The sequence below is a fragment of the Chiloscyllium punctatum genome, chromosome 48 (assembly GCF_047496795.1).
Source record: "Chiloscyllium punctatum isolate Juve2018m chromosome 48, sChiPun1.3, whole genome shotgun sequence".
NCBI classification, from domain to species: domain Eukaryota; kingdom Metazoa; phylum Chordata; class Chondrichthyes; order Orectolobiformes; family Hemiscylliidae; genus Chiloscyllium; species Chiloscyllium punctatum.
This window is the reverse complement of record NC_092786.1, coordinates 31,173,534-31,187,500: the sequence shown is the minus strand read 5'-3', so window position 1 is coordinate 31,187,500 and position 13,967 is coordinate 31,173,534. Positions and strand designations below refer to the sequence as shown.

The window sequence follows — 13,967 nt, the reverse complement described above, 5'->3', positions numbered from 1 at the left end:
CTGTAGCACTATACAAAAGAAGACCTCACTGACGTTCTGAAGAGAGATCCCTGACTCTGATATGATAATGTAAGACTTGTTATTGTAAATATATAGACTGTACAAAATTTGTAGTACTTGGTCTGAAACACCAGACAATACGTACAGTTAATACAGTGGTGTTACTACAGTTCAATTTTGATCAGGCATAATTAAAGAGACACCTATGTTCTGTACAAATAAGAAAATCGAGCAATTAGCTAATCTGTATGCATTCTGATCCACAATGAGAAGACCACAATTCCAGAAATACCTAACAAAACAATTTGTTTTTCTTTCACCATTTGTTGTTATTAATAATTTAATAAGAAAGGTTTACTAAATTAGCAAAATAGCTGAACCAGTTTACATTAACTTTGGGCAGAAATGTCTTCAAACCTCCATACATCTTTTGTAGGCATGTTTCCACATGTGTTAACATGCTACAATCTCGTGTACCGGGTCTTCATAAATCAAGGCTGAACTAGCCAACTCTAACAGCTCTGATTCACAATATGCTTCTTCCAAATTGCAATGCTTATATCTTAAATGTTCTAGTAGTTATTTCTAACCACTTGAATGAACATGATTTTTTGCATCATAATCTATTTATTCTATGTCGCACAGTTCAGCACATACAGTTGTTAGAGATTTTGGTGAACTGTCCATAATGCTATTCTTTCATTTGCCCGAAGATTAAAATGTAAGTACAGTATAAGCTGAACGTTACAAGAAAATTTGGAATTGTTCACAAAAAAAAATAGGAGAATCATAAGTGCCTCTTGTCTGACCTCAGGCTAAGCTGAATAGACAAAGAACTGAGCCAAACTGGGATCTTTTAAGTGCTAGACTCAAAGGATGCTGTATCATTTTTTATTGATTATCAGCATATATGTTTTGAATGTATAACAGTCGCATGCTCTCTCAGAAATTCAAACTTCTATCTATATTGCACATCTCAACTAATTTTTAAAAGTTAACTACTCAGGTGCAAGATATTTCCAACACATTACCTTTCCCACACCTTGAGACAATTTATGTGCACTCGATAAAGTTGTGAACATTAGCTCTTCGGTCTATTAGCAACATTTAGTGACTACTTTCTTTTCTTACGTTTAGGTACAACTGCTGGCTGTTGAAACAAGTAGGCAGTAAATTCTAAGACCATAACATGCAAGAACTGAAGCAGGTCATTCAGCCCATAGAGTCTCCTCCACCAATGAGACCATGGCTCATATTTTAATCCTCAACCCTACTTTCCTGCCTTCTCCCCATAACCCTTGCTTTCCTTACTGATTAAAATTCTGCCTATCTTGACCTTCAATCCAGCCTCTGCACTGAAGAGTTCCACTAGAAATTCCACGTTACCTCTACCTTAAAAGGGTGACCTCTTATTCTGAGTCCTTGATTTTCCTACAAGTAGAAACAACCTTTCTGCACCTAACCTGTCATGTTCCCAAAAGTCTTGTCTTTCAAAAAGGTCCTCACTCATTCTTTTAAAATTTCAATGAGTACAGCCCAACCTACTCAACTACTTCTGATAAGAGTTAAAAATCACAACACCAATCCTTATCAAATCTGCCAGCTGCAGATGCATCTGTTCATGACTACGTCGGTAAGAGTGACCACTGCACAGTCCTTGTGGAGACAAAGTCTCATCCTCACATTAAGAATAGCCTCCATTGTGTTGCATGGCAATATCACAGTGCTAAATGGGACAGACTTTGAACAAATCTGGCTACTCAAGACTGAGCATCCATGAGGCACTGTGAGCCATCAACAGCAGAACTGTACTCCAGCATAACCTGTCACCTCATGGCCCAGCTTATCCCCACTCCATTGTTACTAGCCACCCAGGGATCAAACCTTGTTCAAAGAAGAGTGCAGGAGGGCATGCCAGGAGCAGCATGAGGCATACCTGCAGATGAGATGTCAACCTAGTGAAGCTACCAAACAGCAGAAGCAAATGCAAGGTTTGCTCTCTGAGCTGTAAGTTTGATATCCAAACCTACAGCTCAGTGAGCAAACCTACACCCTAAAAGCAGAAGCAAATAATTAGAGTCAGGCGATCCCAAAAACAATGGATCAGATCTAAGGTCTGCAGCCATGCAACATCCAGTTGCGAATGGTGGTCAATTAAATAACTGGAGGAGAAGCCTCCACAAATATCCCCATCCTCAATAGTGGAAGCAAGAATGTGTATAGGGTATAAGCAAGCAGGGGAAGAGTTACGTTCTGAGTTTTGTGAAACAAGAGGTTCAGCTGAGCATGACTCAGATCAGATAAGAAGTTACAATCAACAATGGGGTGCTGGAGGCAAGCATAATGGAATAACAAGGTGGAAAAGCAGTCATTATTTTGAGCCATCTAACAATATTGGAAGCATTTAGTATGCAAGGTCAGTTAACAAGGTGAAAAGTATTCATTATGTGAAGCCAGTTATTCATTGTGTAACAGCAGATGGCTCAATCTTTACCACTGATACTCATTGACTGTAATGGTCACCCAATTAATATGCATGTTGCCTTATCTGGATGAACAATTATCTGGATGTTCCTCCCTGTAAAATGACTATATATTTAATTGAGAAACTGCTGTTCCAGAGAAAACTGTGAACTCACGTCTCTGCACATGGGAGATCGTTCTCTCTCCCTCCAGGGCCCAGAATAAAAATGAAGGAGGTAAAAATATACTGAGACTCTGACGTGCTTTGACTTGGGGGGTGGGAGAAGAAATGGGGGGCAGACAACAGGATGACAGAGGAGCCCAACACATCAGTCCAAAAGGTAAAGCTGAAACATTCACAACAATCTTCAGCCAGAAGTGCAGAGTGGATGATCCATTTCAGCCTCTTCCAGTAGTCACCAGCATTGCAGATACTAGTCTTCAACCAATTTGATTTACTTGGAGACTCTGGATATTGCAAAGGCTACATACCCTGACAACATTCCAGCAATAACACTGAAGACTTGTGCTCCCCTAGGTAAGCGGTTTTAGTACAGGAACATTAGCGTCTACCCGACAATGTGGAAAATGACCCAAGTATGTCCTGTATATAAAAAGCAGGACCAATTCAACATGGCCAATTACCATCCCATCAGTCTACAGTCGATCATCAGTAAGGTGATGAAGGTGTCATGAACATTGCTATCAAACAGCACTTGCTCAGTGATATCTAGTTTGATTTCCATCAGGATCACTCCTCTCCTGACCTCATACAGCTTTGGTTCAAACATGGAAAAAAAAAGAGCTAAACTCCAGAGATGAGGTGACAGCAATAGCCCTTGACATCAAGGCTGTATTCAACCAAGTGTGGGAATCTGGGGGGCAAACTCTCTGGTGGTTACAATCACACCTGATACATTTTTATTGGAGGTCAGTTATCTCAGCTCCAGGACATCTCTGCAGGAGTTCCTCAGCATTGTATCCTAAGCCCAACTAACTTCAGCTGCTTTAGTAATGTCCTTCCCTCCATAAGGTCAGAAGTGGGGATGTGCAATGATTGTATAATGTTCAGCACCATTCATGACGACTCAGATACTGAAGCAGTTCATGTACAAATGCAACAAGATCTGGACAATATCGAGGCTTGGGTTGACAACTAGCCAGGCTATGACCATCACCAATAAGAGACAAACTAACCACCTCATTTTGCTCTATATTATTTAGTAATTTTGGAATGCTATTAATATCTTCTACTGTGAAGATAGATGCAAAGTATTTATTTGACTCCTCTGCCATTGCCTGGTTCCCCATCATTCCCACAGCCTCATTCTCTAAGGGCTGCACATGATTTTAGGGCTCTAACTTGGCTTTATACATTTGAAGAAGCTTGCCATCTGTCTTAATATGACGTACAACAGTGGAGACGGTAGCCTTGGGGTAACGTCACAGGATGAGTAATTCAGTAACACAAGATAATCTGTGGACAGGAGTTGAATCCTACTTGACAAATGGAGTAACGTGCTTCAATAAAATCTGGAATTTTAAAAAAGGTAGCCAAATGGTGACCTTGATTGTTTAGAAACCCTAATGGTTCATTAATGCCCTTCAGAGAAAGAACTGCGCTCATTATCCAGGTCGGCCTACATGTAACTCTGAACTCCATAAAAGTGCCTTCTGGGATAGGCAAGAGATAGGCAACAGTGATGTCCACATCTCATGAAGGAGAAAAAAAAAGTTTGCCCTCAAAAGTTAATCTTCTCCATCTATCATTGTTTGGTCATCTTACCACAAAGCTTTGCCATACTATGTGTTTTCTTTCAATACGATGCCAACCTCAATTTCCCTGGTTAACAATGCTTGGTTAGTTCCCTCCGAGAATCCTTTCTCACTGGGATATATTTTTGCTGTGAACCATGAGCTATTTCTTAAATTTCTGCCATTTTTCCTCAACTGTCCTGTCTGCTAAGCCCCTTTCCCAGTCCCCGTCCCCTCTAACCAGATCTGTCCTCTTTTCTCCATAATTAGACTGATGTAGGTTTAGCATAGTTGTTTCTGATTTGAGTTTTTCATCTCAAACTAAGTGCCAAATTCTACCATATTATGGTCACTGTTTCCGAGGCTATCTTTTACTCTGACATAATTTATTAAAGCTGTCTCATTATATAACATGATCTATGGTGGAATCCACAACAAGCTGCTCTATGAAACTTTCACAAATACACATTATGAATTTTTCCTTGTGGCCATATCTGCCAATCTATCTCAATTTACAAGATTAAAATCATCCATAATTAACATTCTGCCTTTTTAATGTCTGCATTACTTTTGATTTATAGCTCAGTCCCACCAAATAACTACTGTTAGGGGGCTTATGAGCTGCTCCTACCAATGGCCTCTTCCCTTTTTTATTTCTTACCTCCACCCATATAAATTCTACATTTTCTGATCCAAGATAGTTTCTTGCTATCATACTTAATCTATCCAGAATTAACAATGTTACCCATCACCTTTTCTTTCCTACCATTATTTCACAGACAGTAAATAAGTAAGTTAAGCAATTAAACTGATTTTGTTTTTCTTGATGAACCTTTGCAGTTATTTGATCATGAAAAGCGCAGGTCAGGCAGCATCCAAGGAGCAGGAGAATCGACATTTCGGGCATAAGCCCTTCTTCAGGAATTCCTGAAGAGCTTATGCCCGAAACGTCGATTCTCCTGCTCCTTGGATGCTGCCTGACCTGCTGCGCTTTTCCAGCAACACATTTTCAGCTCTGATCTCCAGCATCTGCAGTCCTCACTTTCTCCTAGTTATTTGATCATGTCCAGAAATCTAATTGCCCAGAAATCTAATTGCCCTAGTTGAATTCTGATAATTGAAAGATATGCCTCGCCACTGAAACCAAAACCAAAATCTTTACAAGCCCAACCTTTATAGTGGCTGTACATACTTCTAGCAAAGGTAGAGTAAAGGGAGCAAAATGCTCCTTATACAGACACTCTCTTAAACGGAACAGGACAACTCAAGTCAAGACACTGGTAGCGGCAACTAATTAATCTCTGTAAAACAAGGGTTTCTAAAATAAATTGTAAATGGGAAAGACAGTGGCCTTTTCAAGAAATGTTACTCCATGTTCGTAAAGGGAAAATCCCAAAATAGCCAGCATTTTTCAGTTATTGTACTAATACTCTGCAGGAAGTACTGGAGATACTTGGCAGGTCTAACAGAAGCTGAGGAGAGAGAAAAACAAGGGTAAATATTGCGAGTCACTCAATAAGTGCAGCCAGACCAGCTCAGCATTTCAAACACCTTTTTAAAAATAATAAAGTACACACAACTCAAGTGTATAGGAAACATTAAATGTAAAAAATAAACACCAGGATAGAAAGGACAGGTAGAGTTGGTGACAAGGTCAAAAAGATGGTATGGTGGAGAGATGATAGTGTTGGTTAAAAAAAAAAGCCACCAATGGGGAATGATGCTACTGAGAAACAGCGTCAGAGAAAGGTGCAAGCAGACACGCAGAGCTGAAGTCAGTCACCAGATAGGACATGCTGTGGCTCTGAAAGCATTTGAAAGTAGGAACAAGCACTGGGTTGTCAGTTTAGAAGTTTTAAAAATTACCAGTTTCCTGCTGCCTGGCCACTTTTTGAAATTTCCTGTTAATATTAATGAGCTGGATTGTTTTCTGTCAGGTGTTTGGCTGCTATCAGCTGAAGCCATAATTGGGTGCTTCAGCTGCGTTCACAGGAAGAGAAGAAACAGTCATGGTTCCCACACTCAAGTGTGTCCAGGATAAGCTGAATAAAAAAAAACTATGTATATGGATCCAAGGTGAGGTCAACTTAAAAGGTAACGCAAGATAAAGTTGTCTTACGAGCTCATTGGGCAACACTCTCATCATGTTTGAATGTAAATTAGCCTCAGTAGGTGGTGGGGTAGCTCATTTGGCTGGATGACACACAGAGAAAGACAGAGACAGACAGCCAAGCAAACAGAAACAGAGGGGGAGGGGGGAAGAAGAGGGGGAAAGGGAGAGACGGAGAGACCTTCATGGTAACCCTAGCTGGTGTGGGTTAACCCACACCATTGTTGTCACTCCATCACAAACCAGTCATCCAGCCAAATGAGCTAACTGACACTTTCCCACCCTACCACCTACTGAGGCTAATTTACATTCAAACGTGAACAAACCCCCACATTAGCTTAAGACTAACAGTTTGATGGGTGGTTTAGGTTTACAAAGATCAAGGTGCTTCTTTGTTTGAAAAGCCCACCTAAGCATAGTGCCTTCAATAGGAAGAAAGCCGTGTAGTTTGGGAGGGCTGGAGTGTATATTATCAGAACATTTGTCCACAGAAATAGTGCTGAAATGATTTTGCCATTGATGCCAATCTTTCAACATCGTACCTTGTTTTCACTGCCTCCAAGGTCTGTACTTGGCTGTTCAATGTTGCCCATGGTAACGTACAACAGATTTTCACAACCCTCACAGTACAATATTTTGCACTCAAAATATTTTCTACTGATAATTCCACAAGTAGCTTTCATACCTGCACAGTACTACTTCATTATGAACATTCACAGAAATGGGAAACACTTTTTCTTTCTACATATATGAAAGACACATTCACTTTTTTTAAACATTGTAGTCTATGGCTTGCAAGGAATTTTAAGTCTCTTAAAAATCAGGATCCTTGCAAGCCCAAAAAATGAATACAACTTGTTGAAAATGTTTAAACAATAAGCTAACTCGAAACATGAAATCTACTAGCAGTTTTATTTTTAAAAAGTCATTGGACTTTTAGTGGCAATATTATAAAATGCTTTTCAGTTCTTTTATTTTGAAGCAAGAAGAACTTCAGTATCTTCATTCTTGTTGTTACAGCTTGTTCTCTGTTCTGTTCCTGCATGTCAGGTACAGTGTCATACCTCGAGGCGATTGACTTGCATGACTGGTTGCTGTTATCAGCACAATTCCCTAGACAGACCTTTGCTTTAAATAGCATCTGAAAGCACACCCATGGGCTTTTTATTAAACAGATTAAACAAATTATAATTCTATCATTGAGGGTTTTAAACCTATTCAAATTAATAAGTAAACACAATGCCACAATTTGGACTGCAATAATTACTGTGCTTTTGAAACACTTTGATCTTTCTTTTTAAGGTTTTACAGAAGTTTTCTAAAAAGTGTGGCAATTTTATACTTGGTCTCATGTTAAAATGAAGAATGCTGCTCCACCAAAGGTTCAGCTGATTAAGTTTATGAACAGCTGAGTCACACAGATCAGGGAGGTCCCAGGTTCCCTGCCTGCGTTCAGCTGCCTGCTCTCAGCCATGATCAGAGGGATCTTTATTTTCTTCAGAGATGTGAACAACAAACAAATTACACAGTCTGTTTGGCGTATATACACCCAAAATGCCATTAGGGAAAAAGTTCCAGGATTTTGATTCAATGGTACAGTCTAATCTCTCATATCTTTTGTCCTTCACTGCCTGTATGGAAACACCATTACTTGAAATTACTTACCAGGTAGTTCTTCCTTGACTATTTTTCTTCCAGTTTGTGGTGGACATGCTACAGTTATAGAGGGCTGCCTTCAAGGAGTCCTAAATCCTTGATCTTGGCTTAACTCACATGTTGGTATTGAAACTGGAGCTGTGAATTGATCCTTTTACAGGTTCTCTGTCAATCATACCGACAAAATGCCCACCTGATGAAGGAGCAGCACTCAAAGCTAGTGCTTCCAGATAAACCTGTTGAACTATAACCTGGTGAAGTGTGATTTTTAATTTTGTACACCCCAATCCAACACCAGCACCTCCAAATGGCCAAACCATCTGGATGCTTCAGTCCCAGACATTTCTGCTCCTTGGAGCACTTCAGCTTTGTGCACTCTGTCTGAGAATGGAACCCTTTACATATGAAAGTAGTAAAACAATCATGGTCATTCTAACAGATGAGAGACGCAACAAACAAACAAACAAACAAACAATCAAGGTATTTTTCAATGTGTAATTTCAGTTACGTCACACTGTAAAGTTTTGCTATAAATTCTGTGTCTTACAACTGTGTCCTCCACAACGACCTGAAGGAGCGGCACTCCGAAAGCTAGTGCTTCCAATTAAACCTGTTGGACTATAACCTGGTGTTGTGAGATTTTTAACAAGGCATCATCATAGCTTTGAACACAACAGGTTTCTTTGAAGTTTGATACCTTGTTTCTTCCATAGTATATTGCATAAGAGGGAAAATTCTGTGCTTGCTGTGTCGATTCTATTTGCAACCTTTTTGTCAAAGATGTACTTTTGGCATAGCTGGAGGCTTCAAAGTTCTCATTGATCAGTTCAGGAGATTGATATAGCCAGGATTTGATGACTACTTGTGAAGTACCTTTGTCTTCCATACACTGATGGTCAGTCCACGACAATGAACCGCTTTTGAAAAACAGTCCAAGATCCTTTGAGGACCCTGCTCGCTACAAGAGACGAGGACAGAGTCACTAGCAAAGAGAAATTCCTAGGTCAGCTTTGTTGAGGAATTCTGTCATCTCAGTTTGAAAAAGATTGACATTCGTTTGGAATTGGATGCATATTCCATCAACATGGCCCAGAAAGTTTGACTCCAACAAAAATGCTGAAGAATACAGGAGCCATGACACATTACTGATTCACATAGCAAAATGGTCAGTCTTTTCACTTTAACCAGTGAATCTGGCTGTCATTTTATTGTGAAACTGTTGTATCAAATTTACAGCTCTATCAGGACATCCAGATTTGGATGAGAATTTTCACAAGGTCTCTCTGTTTACTCTGTCAAAGGCCTTCATTCGATCAAAGACCCAGTAAAAGTTGCATCTTTCCATATAGCATTTCTCTTGCATTTGCTGAAGAATGAAGTTATGTTGAAAATATCTCTCCCTTTCCTGACAATTTTTCTGGCAGTACATGTACTATGTTGCTGACTATCTGTCAAGTAGAATATTTTTCTCAAATTTTACCAGCCATTACAAACAGCAAGAGTCCGCTGTTAGTCATGCGCAGATTTTTGTCTTTTTCTGCTGAACTACTGAACAACAGTGGTACATCTAAGCTCCTGAGGAATGGTTTAGTGATTCTATAAACACAAATAGAAGTTTAGCTGGGTACCCCCAGATTCACAAATTTCTCCAGGGACCCTGCCTGAGGCTCTCTTTCACAGTGAGGATCATGTAACTTTATCATTCTTCACAACAAACTTTCTCTGTCCAGGTTTTCACACTGGCCAGTCTGAAAGCTGGTCTGTCACTGACCAATTCACAGTGAATGATGATTAAGTATATCCCTAAAATGTTCAGCCCAGCACACACTAATAATTGTCTAGCCCATCAGGAGAGATTTCCCTATCAGCACTGAGAACAGGAGGGTAGCCACTTGGAGGACCATTCACAGCCTTCAGCATGACAAAACATTTTCGTAAAGCTCTGATCAACATAGACTTGAAGACCTGTGACTGTTTTATCTACTGCGTGATGCAGATCCTAAACAGCTTCTGGCCCAAGTCCTTTTTATTTCATCTGGAGTGATTTCTTGGCAGGCAGCAGCTGTGTCTTTGTTTTCTAGTCATACCATATTTTTCTCTTTAATTCAGTTCCTTAATTTGATCAACATTTTCAAATTGTTAGCAGTTTCCAGAGCCATTTATTAGATATTAACCATGCCACTTCAATATCATGGAGTTTCCTCTGGAAGACACAATGCTGCCTATCAGATCAGAGCCCAAACTATTCACTGCTCCCTGCAGGTGCCAGTTTCTGTATATCAATTTTTTTGCAAGCTTGGTGTATGTTGGTCATTACTGTATTTCATTTCTGGAGTGTGGCATTCACAGGTCTGTAGAGCACTCTACTGCACTCACGATCCTGTTGATTATAATATAGAATTAGAATTCCTACTGTGGGGAAACAGGCCCTTCGGTCTAACAAGCCCACACCGACCCTCCGAGTATCCCACCCAGACCCATTCCCCAAATTTACTCTTGATTCATACACCCAACCTATACACCCCTGAACATTATGGGCAATTTAGCGTGGCCAATTCACCTAACTTGCACATCTTTGGATTGTGGGAGGAAACCGGAGCACCCGGAGGAAACCCACGCAGACACGGGGAGAATGTGCAAATTCCACACAGACAGTGGCCCGAGGCTGGAATCAAACTCAGGTTCCTGGTGCTGAGGCAACGGTGCTAACCACTGAGCCACCGTACTGCCCCCAATAGTTTATGCTGCTCTGCCAGGGTGACAAAGCCAACCTGGTGCAAGTACTTGGATCATGGGTGCATCCAAGTGTTTTTGCACTTTACCTATTATTGAAAGTTGAGAGGGGTATCTACACTGAATCCAGTCTGTTTTTCAGTCCCTACCTTTGCATCGTTTAAGTCCCCATCACAATGGGATTGTCCTTCTGAGTATTTGTAATACTTACAGCTCCTCATAGATGTTGGCCTTAATATTCGCAGGACCTCATCGCCCCACAACCCCGCACCGCCCGTTTCTACCTCCTGCCCAAAATCCACAAACCTAACTGCCCCGGCCGACCCATTGTCTCAGCCTGCTTCTGCCTCACCGAACTCATCTCTGCATACCTCGACACGGTCCTGTCCCCCTTAGTCCAAGAACTCCCCACCTACGTTTGGGACACCACCCACACCCTCCACCTCCTCCATGATTTTTGCTTCCCCGGCCCCCAACGCCTTATCTTCACCATGGACATCCAGTCCCTATTCACCTCCATCACGAAAGCCTCAAAGCCCTTCGCTTCTTCCTTTCTCTCCGACCCAACCAGTACCCTTCCACTGACATCCTCCCTCGACTGACTGAACTGGTCCTCACTCTGAACAACTTCTCTTTCCAATCCTCCCACTTCCTCCAAACCAAAGGAGTAGGCATTGCCACCCGCATGGGCCCCAGCCCTATCCTCTTCGTTGGATATGAGGAACAGTCCATCTTCCGCAGCTACACTGGCACCACCCCCCACCTTTTTCTCCTCTACATCGATGACTGTATCGGCGCTACCTCGTGCTCCCACGAGGAGATTGAACAGTTCATCATCTTTCCTAACACCTTCTACCCCGACCTCAAATTTACCTGGACTGTCTCAGACTCCTCCCTCCCCTTCCTAGACCTCTCCATTTCTATCTCGGGCGACCGAATCAACACGGACATTTACTTTAAACCGACCAACTCCCACAGCTACCGAGATTACACCTCCTCCCACCCTGCCCCTGTAAAAACGGCATCCCATATTCCCAATTCCTTCGCCTCCGCCGCATCTGCTCCCAAGGAGGACCAATTCCAATACCGAACAACCCAGATGGCCTCCTTTTTCAAAGGCCGCAATTTCCCCGCAGACATGGTTGAGGATGCTCTCCACCACATCTCCTCCACTTCCTACTCCTCCATCCTTGAACCCCGCCCCTCCAATCACCACCAGGACAGAACCCCACTGGTCCTCACCTACCACCCCACCAACCTCCAGATACACCGTATCATCCTTCGTCATTTCCGCCACCTCCAAACAGACCCCACCCAAGGATATATTTCCCTCCCCTCCCCTATGAGCATTCCAGAAAGACCACTCCCTCCACCAACCCAACCTCCACTCCCAGCACCTTCCCCTGCAACTGCAAGAAATGCAAACCTTGCGCCCACACCTCCCCCCTCACTTCCCTTTAGGGCCCCAAGGGATCCTTCCATATCCGTCAAAACTTCACCTGCACCTCTACACACATCATTTACTGCATTCACTGCACCCAATGTGGCCTCCTTTACATTGGGGAGACAGGCTGCCTCCTTGCAGAACATTTCAGAGAACACCTCTGGGACACCCGCGCCAACCAACCCAACCGCCCCGTGGCTGAACACTTTAATTCCCCCTCCCACTCCACCAAGGACATGCAGGTCCTTGGCCTCCTCCATCGCCAGACCATGGCAACACAATGCCTGGAGGAAGAGTGCCTCATCTTCCGCCTAGGAACCCTCCAACCACAAGGGATGAATGCAGATTTCTCCAGCTTCCTCATTTCCCCTCCCCTCACCTTATCTCAGTCCCAACCCTCGGACTCAGCACAGACTTCTTGACCTGCAATCTTCTTCCCAACCTCTCCACCCCCACCCCCTCTCCGGCCTATCACCCTCACCTTAACCTCCTTCCACCTATCGCATTCCCAACGCCCCTCCCCTCTACCTTTTATCTTAGCCTGTTTGGCACACCCTTCTCATTCCTGAAGGGCTTATGTCGATTCCCCTGCTCCTTGGATGCTGCCTGACCTGCTGCGCTTTTCCAGCAACACATTTTTCAGGACTTGTCCTTGTTGAGCGTGTTGTACATTACACAGATTGCCACATACATGTTGTTCACAAGTAGTAATCAAAGAGTCCTTAGATGATTACTTATGCCCCTGGGCAGAACATCTAGGCTTTTTGTGACACCAAACTTGACAAAGTTCTGCACAGGCATTAGGAGTTGTCGTCTTTATTTTATACAGTCCACATCTTCCAAGAAGTGAAGTAAAGTTCCTGCTTTTTATTCTTGTCTCACTCACACTATACTACAGTTTGTGAATGAATGCTAAAGGAATACATTTGGGCTGCTAGAAGATCCTGGGTGAGGTATCTCAATCTTTACAGTTCCTGGCAGGATACCTGAGAGCTTGAGTTTGAGGTAAGGAAGAATGAACTAATTTCCCTTCTTTACTCACTTACTCCCATTAGTCGGCTGCAACAAGATTAATTTGAAAAGAATCTCTTCCCTTGTGGGCGTGTCCCTCAGATCCAAATGAACTCATTTTAAGAGAAGCCAATTTAACCAAGCTTTCTTGAACTAACAAAAATAATGAACTTAATAATTACAAGCACAAGAAATATTAGTAAAAGTATATAGAACACCCACAGATTAGAAATAAGAGGCAAGTCCAAAAAGATTTTAAAAACTGCTCGAGTCTCTGACTTGCTCACAGTGAGCAGATAGTTGAACATTGCGGCTGTAGCAGTGGACACAACTGGTAGTAAACAACCAACCAGTTTCACGATCCATAATTTTGCAGATTAGTTGAGATCTTGTAGCTCTGGTTTCCTTTTACTTGGTTCTGGTGCTTGAAGATGGACAAGGTTTTATCGGTAACGAGGTGCTTCAACTGTGACCTTCACAGCCCACAAATACTTGTACTCAGGCTGTACACAGGATACTACTTAGTCCTACTAGTCCAATCTGGGAGAGTTGAAACTGGATTTTTCAGCCCTATTTGTGTACATTCTTCAGAAAGGAAAAAAAAAATTGAGACACCATTCATAGTGGGGTGGCTTGCTGTTCATTAGGGATCACCAACCCCTCATTATCTTTAGAGTTACAAGTGACCACAGTCCAATATGATTAGAGTTTCTTTAAAAACTTTAGCTATTACAGACTAAAGAGAGAGGGGAAGAATGTATCAGTCCACTTTTTAAAAAAAACATTTTGGAATTA

The 13,967-nt window shown here is 42.1% G+C and overlaps 1 protein-coding gene across 3 annotated transcripts in view; it reads right to left on the bottom strand.

The window, feature by feature from the left end:
• LOC140468865 (RNA polymerase II elongation factor ELL) overlaps window positions 1-13,967 on the bottom strand; it is a 102,596-nt gene that overhangs the window by 48,159 nt on the left and 40,470 nt on the right. The window lies entirely within an intron of this gene.